This window comes from Tachyglossus aculeatus, chromosome 5 (genome assembly GCF_015852505.1).
Source record: "Tachyglossus aculeatus isolate mTacAcu1 chromosome 5, mTacAcu1.pri, whole genome shotgun sequence".
Lineage (NCBI taxonomy): Eukaryota > Metazoa > Chordata > Mammalia > Monotremata > Tachyglossidae > Tachyglossus > Tachyglossus aculeatus.
In genome coordinates this window covers 56,999,702-57,008,761 of record NC_052070.1, presented here as the reverse complement: position 1 = coordinate 57,008,761, position 9,060 = coordinate 56,999,702, and the positions used below count along the sequence as shown (strand labels likewise).

Here is a 9,060-nt window from a genome sequence, read left to right as displayed (position 1 = left end):
AGACTGTGAGCCCCCTGTGGGGCAACCTGATCACCTTGTAAACTCCCCAGTGCTTAGAACAGTATTTTGCACATAGTAAGTGCTTAATAAATGCCATCATTATTATTATTATTTCTACTAACCCTTCTGTACTCTCCCAAGTGCTTAGCATTGTGCTTACTATAGAATAAATGTCTAATCATCAAAGGTACTTAATGAATGCTTACTGTATAGAGGGTACTCTACTTAACTCTTGGGAGAGGACAATACAACGGAGTTGTTGGACACATTCCCTGCCCACAGTGAACTTACAGTCTTGAGGGGGAGACAGACATTAATAAGAATAAATAATTTATAATATATAATTTTTAGATATGTACATAAGTTCCCCCCTCTCAGGGTCACACCTGGAGAGTTTCCATTTCTCTACCAGTCTCGGTTACAGGAGGGAGAGTCAAGCAGAGGCCTATCCGTTCCGTTCCTAGCTTGGGCAGTGGCTAGCAAGTGGAAGGCAATCTGCTACAAGTCAAAACTCACCCATGTTGGACAGCAGCAGCATTGGAGAGAGTCAAGGGCAGAGCCTAGAGTTTACCTCATGGAAGGTAGACTGTGACCTTTCTAGACTCTTCTAGACTGCGAGCCCATTGTCAGGTAGGGACCGTCTCTAATGTGTACTTCCCAAGTGCTTAGCACAGTGCTCTGCACACAGTAAGCGCTCAATAAATATGATTGAATGAATGAATGAATGAAGGCAGCAATGGTAAACCACTTCTGTATTTTTACCAAGAAAACTCCATGGATACACTACCAGAACAATTGCAGATGGAGAGTGGGGCGTTCTGGGAGAGATGTGTCCTTGGTGTTGCTATGGGTCAGAAATGACTCAACAGCATAAGACAAGACATAGGTTCTGGGGTCTGAACATGGGGAAAATATTAAATGCCCAGAAGTCACAGATCCAAGTGCCTAGACAACACAGAAGAAAGTGGGGGGCAAGAGAAAAAGAGGGCTTAGTGGGGAAGTCCTCTTGGAGGAGATGTGACCTGAATGATTCTTTGAAGGTGGGGTGAGTGTTGGCCTGGCGTATATGGAGCCGGGGGAGAGAGTTCCAGGCTAGAGGGAGGATGTGGGAAAAGGGTTGATGGCAAATAGGCAAGATTGGGGCAAAATGAGCAAGCTGGAGCTAGAGGAACGAAGTGTGCAGGCTGGGCTGTAGTAGGAGATCAGTGGGGTAAGGTATGAAGGGGTAAGTTGATTGAGTGCTTTAAAGCTGGTGGTAAGGAATTTCTGTTTGATGTGAAGGTAGCTAGGCAACCACTGGAGGTTCTTGAGGAGTTGGGAGATATAGACTGATAGTTTTTTTTAGAAAAACGATCCATGCAGCAGAATGAAATGTAGACTGGAGGGGGAGAGGCAGGAAGGTCAGTGAGGAGGCAGATGCAGGAGTCAAGCATTTAGTATAGTGCTCTGCACACAGCAAGTGCCCAATAAATATGACTGAATGAAAGACAGGATAGTATAAATGCTTAAATCAGCATAGTAGCACTTTAGATGGAGAGGGAAGGGCTGATTTTAGTGACGCTGTGAATGTAGAACTGACAGTATTTGGTGACAAATTGAATACATGGGTTGAATGGGAGAGATGACCACACCAAGGTTATGGGCTTGTGATATAGGGAGGATAGTGGCATTGTCTAGTGATGGTAAAGACAGGTGGAAGACATGATTTACTTGGAAAGATAAGGAGTTCTGATTGGACATGTTTAGTTTTTGGTATCAGTGGGACATCTAAGAAGCAGAAGTGAGAATTGAGAAGCAGTGTGGCTCTAAGAAGTGAGAAGCATCATGGCTCAGTGGAAAGAGCGTGGGCTTTGGAGTCAGAGGTCATGGGTTCAAATCCCAACTCCGCCAACTTTCGGCTGTGTGACTTTGGGCAAGTCACATCACTTCTCTGTGCCTCAATTCCCTCATCTGTAAAATGGGGATTAAAACTGTGAGCCCCCCGTGGGACCACCTGATTACCTTGTAACCGCCCCAGCGCTTAGAACAGTGCTTTGCACATAGTAAGCACTTAATACTGTTATTATTATTATTATTATTATTATTATTATTATTATTATTATCTAAGTAGAGTTGTCCTGAAGGCAGGAGGAAATGTAAGACTGCAGAGAAGGAGAGAAGTCAGGGCTTGTGAGGTAGTTATGGTAACTATCCACCCTGACTGATTGCTATGGATTGACTGATTGGAACCAAGACCAAATAGTGACCAAAACAACTCAACGATATATGACCCACCCTGACAACTGAATACTTACTGTGTGCAGAGCATTTGGGAAAGTATAATACAATGTACAATACATTGTACAGTAGAAAGTACACTACAATTCCAGGTACTCTTGTACATACACAAATGTGTGTTTGTGTATGTGTGTGTGTGTGTGTATGTGTCTAGATGTTATTGCAAAGGTTTGTCTTCCAACACTATTTAATTCACCCAAGAACTTATTAGAGTGCTCTGCACCCTTCTGGGGGCTAATAACTAACACTGATTGATTAACTCTAGAAGCTTCATGCTTTCAGGGAAGGTTGCTCCAGGGGCATTTTGACTAGTGTCTGAATTGGTTTTTTTGTTATCTATCCCCACACTTAGTAGAGTGCTTGGAACCATAAACACTTAAATAATAGAACCATCCAACTAACCAGGTGTGAAGTCTGGGTGGGTTGTCAGAGGGAGGAATCTTCGCTACACCTAATGAAAATATAAAGAATATCAAATGTGTGTTGACTATCTGTACTTTAATAAGGCCTGTTCCTGTGCTTCCCCTGGAATACAATCTTTCCATTATGACCTCGGTTCATTCATTCAATTGTATTTATTAAGTGCTTACTGTGTGCAAAGCACTGTACTAAGCACTTGGGAGAGTACGGTACAACAATAGACACATTCCCCGCCTATAATGAGTTTACAGTTTAGAGGACGAGCTGCATAAACTCCTTGTGGGCAGGAAACACGTCTACCCACTCTGTTCTACTGTGCTCTCCCAAGTGCTTCGTACAGTGCTCTGCACATAGTAAGCATTCAATCAACTGACTGATTGGAGCCAGTGTGTTTCTGGCTTAGCCACTGAGTCTTTACCTGGGTGAAACCAAAGGCAGAAGAGACTCTTTAATTTACTTTAGACTCTTCCCCTTAGGAAAAGAAGAATGACTATTCCAGACTTTTAAATAACCAGATAGATGCAGTTGGTTCTATTTAGGAAGAAACCAAATCTTTAAAAACCCGTTCTCCCCATCACCAGGAGGAAACCTTAAAGAACCCAGTTTAACCAATACACTGAAATATTCCAGCAACTCTTCCCAGGGCAGTGATGCAAGTGAAGCCACTATGACTGAACAACTTCCCCAGCCATGAAAGCTTTTGGGCTGACTCAAAAGCCTTCGCCACTCTTGCAGTCCATGGGCAGGACATGAAAGAGAAAGGAGAGTGTCACCTATACGTATTTCATCACGGCGTTTATTTGCCGCACCCCCTTCCATCTCTCCAAACGTTGGGCTGACTTTAATTAGATAGTTATTTGGAAGGCTGTTATCAGTGCCTGGAAGCTTTCCAAAACTGCTATCTCAGTTCCAATACCAGCACGGGAAAACCTGCCCTCCTCACAACTCATCACGTTCCCCCCACTTCCCTGGTTTGCCAAGCCTCAGCCACCACAAATACCACTAATTATGTTTGTCTGGCCTGGAGCCTGGTGTCCGGATAGCATCTTTCATTAACGCTGACCTCCCAACCCCTGAGCCGGGCTGGATGATGCCTCGTTAGCTTGATTTTGTACCTTGGAGATTTGTGGATGCTGTGTCGGTTGCCCTGGTGGTGAGGCCCAACAGCCATGTGAAATGGGAACCCAGAAAGTTCCTCCTTCTGCCTGCTAGCCCAAGGCAGTTCAGCTGCTCTCCCTCTGTTGCTTGGAAATGGTAGGACAAACTGGTCACCTGGCCTGATTTTGGAAAAGATTGGACCTGGGATTGGGGGATTTGGATGACTCTTTGAGTATTGCATTTCAGAGCATGTAATCAGGGAGTAACCTGGCTCAGAATGGAAACATGCTTGGGAATCTGTTTTTTGGGAAAAAAAATTAGTAACTTGAGAGGTTTCGAGAAGATGGTGACAATGATGATGATGATAATGACGATGATGGACGTTATTAAGGTTTACTATATACCAAGCACTGGGCTAAGCCATGGCATTGATAGATGATAGAACATAGGCTGTCTCTGTGCCACATGAGGCCCACAGTCTGACGGAAGGAGGAGATCTATTTTTATTCTCATTTTACAAATGAGGAAATGGAGGCCCAGAGAAGTTCAGTGACTTGCCCAAGGCCACACAGCAGGCAAGTGGCAGAGATGGAATTGGAACTCAGGTCTCTTGATTCCCAGTACTGTCCTCTTTCCACTAGGCCAGACCTTCTGGGATACTACTAAGAAGTGAGGCAATCATCACATTTTATTAAGAACTCCATCACTACCTGTTGACAAGTGAATCACTTCCTTTAGACTCTGATGCGGGCTTGCCATTAACTAATCTCTAAGAAGCCATAAAACTGTGAATCCAGTTTCCAGCTCTTTAAACATTCTCACCATCTCCCATCCATCTTTGTCCGCACAGCAACTCCATGAGTTAGGAATGTGCAGGTACTATAACAATAGTAATAGTAATATCTTAATGTATTTATTTATATTAATGTTAATTAATGTCTCTCTCGCCCTTTAGATTAAAAACTTGTTGTGGGCAGGGAATGTGTTCCTTGTTATATTGTACTCTCCCAAGCACTTAGTACAGTGCTCTGAACACAGTAAGTGCTCAATAAATATGATTGTCCGACTGACTGAAATGATTGTGGTATTTGGTAAGCTCTTATTATGGTCCAAGCATTCTGGGGTAGAAATAAGTTAATCAGGTTGTACACAGTCTCTTTCCCACACATGGTTCAGAACTAAGTAGGATGTAGTACAGGTATTGAATTCCCATTTTACAGATGAGGAAATTGAGGGCCAGAGAAGTTAGGGACTTGCCAAAGGCCACACAGCAGGCAGATGGCAGAGCTAGGATTAGAACCCAGGTCCTTCATATTCCCAGGCCTTTGCTCTATCCACTAGGCAACACTGCTTCCATATACTCCAGATCCCTGCCCTCTTTCCTGCAAACCAAGCCCTGAATCTAGACCACATTGCCTCTCAAGCAATTTTGGGTTTTCCTTACTAGAAGAGGCTCCTGAGTGAAGCTCCCTGGCAACAGATGGTTTGTTTTCAGATTTTTCACCTGGGTCAGGAGGTTAAGGGAGGATTTTGCTCTCTCACTGACCTGGGTAATTAGACTATGAGCCTCATTTGAGGCAGGATTGTGTCCAACACAACTAACTTGTATTAATCCCAACATTTAGAACAGTGCTTGACACATAATAAGTGCTTAACAAATACCATTAGAAAAGCAATATGGCCTAGTAGATAGATCATGGGCCTGGGACTCAGAAGGACCTGGGTTCTAATATTAAGATTTTTTGACTGTCATCAGCTTGGAAAAGCCACAACTTCACGTGGCCATGAAGACACCAAGGAATAATCGAGTAAGAACCACTTGTAATAGCAATAATATTACTTTTGGTAGTTATTAATCTTACTACGTCCCAGTCACTGTTCTAAGCACTAAGGTAGATACAAGATAATGGGGTTGGACACAGTCCCTGTCCCATGTGGGGCTCACAGTCTTAATCCCCATTTTGCAGATGAGATAATGAAACACAGAGAATGAAGGTCAAGGCCCAAGGTCACACAGCAGACAAATGCTGGAGTTGGGATTAGAACTTTCCACTGGTCCATGCTGCTTCTCAAGCAGCAAGAGATATTTTTAGCAAGAGATATTTAATTCTGATCCATTGACAGACTTCCAGACAGAAAGAGTTGTGATGCCCTGAAACCAAAAGAGGTCATAGACTCCCCCTCTCTGGAGACCTTTGAGACCAGGGTAGTAAACCATCAAACCAGTTACTAAGAGACCTTGCAGGAGATAGAGAGTCTTGGGTTGGGGGTTAGAGTGGAGCTAGCCTGAATCACTGGATTTTATGGCTCAAATAGGCCAATGTTTACAGCTTTCACACAGTAAAGGCAGAAAAAACACCCAGGGGGGAATGGGGAGGGTTGGGGGGTGGGCCAGAGAGAGTTTTTATCTGCAGGACATTCATTTTGCTAAGCATAACTCACTGCTGTTATCTTACTCCAAATGAAGCTGCACTTGGCTCAGGTTCTGGGCTGCCGTTCAGCCCCCACTGCCCACCTACTGCCTGCATCAGTGACCTCAGTTTACTGGGTGAGTGGGTTCCAACAAGGCAGGAAGAATAGCTTCATCCTGGGTTTGGTTTTTTTTGCCTTTGCAGAATTTTGTATTTGTAGTCTCTGCGTCTCGCATCTCACATAATAGAACACACATATATAATAATAATAATAATAATGATGGCATTTGTTAAGTGCTTACTATGTGCAAAGCACTGTTCTAAGTGCTGGGGAGGATACAAGGTGATCAGATTGTCCCACGTGGTGCTCCCAGTCTTCATCCTCATTTTACAGATAAGGTAACTTAGGCCCAGAGAAGTTAAGTGATTTGCCCAAAGTCACACAGCTGACAATTGGTGGAGCCGGGATTTGAACCCATGACCTCTGACTCTTAAGTCTGGGCTCTTTCCATTGAGCCACACCGCTTCTCTTATCTTGTGTATGTGTATCTATATATTCATTCATTCATTCAATCGTTATTTATTGAGTGCTTACTGCATGCAGAACACTGTACTAAGTGCTTGGGAAGTACAAGTCGGCAACATATAAAGACGGTTCTTACCCAACAACGGGCTCACAGTCTAGAAGGGGAAGACAGACAACAAAACAAAACATGTAGACAGGTGTCAAAATCATCAGAACAAATAGAATTACAGCTATATGTTATATACACTGTGAGCCTGCACACAGTAAGCGCTCAATAAATACGATTGAATGAATGAATATACACATACACAAACATATACATGTATTCACACACACACACACACACACACACACACATCCTCCTCACTTGTCTTGCCCAGTAGAGCTATGTGACTGTGGGCATGTCTTCAACATCAGTAAGCTAGTTCCACAACCACCCTTGCCATCCTATCTGCCATTTGATACTGAGTGTGATTTGTAGATGGTTCTAAGGAAATGGCTTCAGGAACTGGATCTGCCTTTTATAGGAGGTCTGGTCCTCACAGTCTTGGAGAAGCCACACAAGTCACACAAACTTATAGATATTCCATATAGTATAAAGAGGCTGTTGCATCTCATGGCCACACAAACTATCCTGCAGTTTTCCAAAGTAGGTGTTGGCTCCTTTCATTCTGTTTTCTCCCTCTTAAGTTATTCATGTAATTTTGGATGGTGAGCTGCCTAGGTAGCAGAATTTGGTGATGGGTGTATGGGGAACTGGAAGGGGCCATACACAAGCCAGGAAGGCAGTAAAGACGTCTATAAGACAAAGTGAGACAGTGGACTATTGGGACACCAGTGTAGCAGAGAGACTATAATAATAATAATAATAACAATAGCATTTGTTAAGCTCTATGTGCAAAGCACTGTTCTAAGCGCTGGGGGGATACAAGGTGATCAGGTTGTCCCGCGCGGGGCTCACAGTCATCATCCCCATTTTACAGTTGAGGTAACTGAGGCTCTGAGAAGTTAAGTGACTTGCCCAAGGTCACACAGTAGACATGCAGTGGAGCCGGGATTCAAACCCACAACCTCTGACTCCAAAGCCCGTGCTCTTTCCATTGAGCCACGCTGCTTCTCTAAAGCACTTCTCTAAGATCAGTGGACAGAAAGACAGGCACCAGGCAAGGGGCTACTCTCTCTGAGCAAAGACTTTGTGAGGATGAGACTGTCAGGAGGCAGAACTGAAATCAGAGATAGGCTCAGTAAGGGACAAACACATTAGAAACAGTGTAGCCTAGTGGAAAAAGCTCATGCCTGGGAACCGGAGGACTTAAATTCTAATTTTGGCTCAGCCACTTGCCTGTTGTGTGACTTTGAGCAGGTCACAACTGCTCTGTGCCTCAGCTTTCTCATCTTTAAAGGAGATTACATTTCTCTTCTCCTTCCTGTTTAGGCAACACTGTGTGGGACAGGGACTGTGTCTAATACCCATATACTGTATCCACCCCATGCTTAATACAGTGTTTGGCACATTGTAAGCATTTAATGAATGCCACAATTATTACGATTATCACTAGCTCAATAAGGATTTCTCCTTACTTGTAAACATTGTGAAATAGTGTGTTGGGCCCACATTGGTCTTTTCATCCACCCTAACACAAGTGGCTAGGAATTCTCCACCATCACCACCAGTGTTAATAGTCATAGTAGTAGTAGCTGTGTTGGTGGTGCCATTTCTGAAAAGGAAGGCAACTCTCTCATTCTTCCAAACTCTCTCTCTGTCTCTCTCCACAAATATATATACACATACATAAACATAGACCCACATACACACCCACACATAAACACCCCCCTGCCCCACATACACACACGGCCAACATGAACTAAGAGAAGCAGAATGGTGTGATAGATAGATAGAACCAGGTCTGGGTGTCAGAAGGTCAACAGTTCTAATTCTGGCCCTGCCACTTACCTGCTGTGTGACCTTGGGCAAGTTGCTGCACTTTTCTGTACCTCAGTTACCTCATCTATAGAATGGGGATTAAGACTGTGACATATGGGACAGGACCTGCTCCCAATCCAATTTTATTGTATCCACCCCAGTGCTTAACCCAGTGCCTGACACGTAGTAAGAGTTTAACAAATACTATCATCATGAACTCACAGAAAGACAAAGGCCTCTGCGATACTTTGTAGTTAATTGCAAGTTCACATTTGTAATAGCCACCGTTAAATATTTACTGGCTCCCCTCATCCTGCACACCCTGCCCCTGCCTCTCCTAAGGGTGCACAGGGCACATGGGCACCTGTTCACTAGTAAAGTTGATTCTTCTTGCTAGATCAGTA

The 9,060-nt window shown here is 43.8% G+C and overlaps 1 non-coding gene across 1 annotated transcript; it reads left to right on the top strand.

Moving 5' to 3' along the window:
- The first annotated feature begins 368 nt into the window (after positions 1-368).
- Positions 369-506, top strand: LOC119929185. The gene has a single exon (XR_005451322.1). It is a non-coding gene; the product is annotated as a small nucleolar RNA SNORA7 (small nucleolar RNA).
- The last annotated feature ends 8,554 nt before the right edge of the window (positions 507-9,060 follow it).